This window comes from Penaeus monodon, chromosome 29, assembly GCF_015228065.2.
Source record: "Penaeus monodon isolate SGIC_2016 chromosome 29, NSTDA_Pmon_1, whole genome shotgun sequence".
Lineage (NCBI taxonomy): Eukaryota > Metazoa > Arthropoda > Malacostraca > Decapoda > Penaeidae > Penaeus > Penaeus monodon.
In genome coordinates, this window is record NC_051414.1 from 7,831,858 (window position 1) to 7,832,774 (window position 917).

The 917-nt window shown below is 40.6% G+C and overlaps 1 protein-coding gene across 1 annotated transcript in view; it reads left to right on the forward strand.

Annotated features, from left to right (window-relative positions):
* The window catches only part of LOC119591634 (carbohydrate sulfotransferase 11-like), a gene marked incomplete at its 5' end in the record, with an annotated part of 11,099 nt that overhangs the window by 8,676 nt on the left and 1,506 nt on the right, over window positions 1–917 (forward strand).

Consider the following 917-nt stretch of genomic DNA (forward strand, 5'->3'; position numbering starts at 1 on the left):
AAAAGTGGTTTGGGATATAAGACACTCACACTCATGGAAGTGGTATATTGGAACTTTGGCAGTTTGCTGATATCACTGAATAACACTGAAATTAAATCACCAACAATTTGAAACGTTTTAAGAACATTACGAGCGCGGGAACCTTATCCACGCCCCCCCCCCCCCCCCAAATACACGAATGAATCTAGCAGCGTATAAGTAGCGTGATACAAACACACTCGCATCCACTTCATTATTCTTAAATCCCTCTCTTTGCGTTATATCTATTGACTTTCCTCTCCGGGTGCCTCGAGCTGAATGCCATAGTACTCAGAGCGAACTCGGACCCGTCCACCCGGCCATGTGGGGTGCGCTATGGGTCGGATTACTGGGTGAAGGGAATAGCACTGTCGACCTTCTGGCCTTCCGGGAATTCAGAGTTTTAATAGGAATTACATTATCGAAGGAAGGAATTCCAGGTTCATGGTGGAGAATGGCAAATCAAGAGGAGGAATTCCAAATCCAAGGAAAGTTCCAGTTCTAGGATAAGGAATTCTAAATCTAATGGAAAAAAATCCTTATCCAGCGGAAGGGAATCCAGATATAAGGAACGAGATTCCCAATCCACGGGAAGAAATTCCTAATCAAAGGAAGAAATTCCTAATGCAGGGGAAGGATTTTTTAATTAAACGAAGGAATTCCTTACCTAATCCTAAGGAAAAAATCCCTAATATATATGTACATTTCCTCAGCTGTTGGGAAATGCATCTATATATTTTTAGAACTGCATGTATGTATTCATGTGTAGAGATATGTGTCTATCCTATAGGAAATATATGTACGCTTAGGAATGTATGTGGGTGTGTTAGAATTTTATTCATAAGGTACAAAATGTTATCTTGAAACTCAAATTTAAAACCTGTCGCACTCGGTATCAT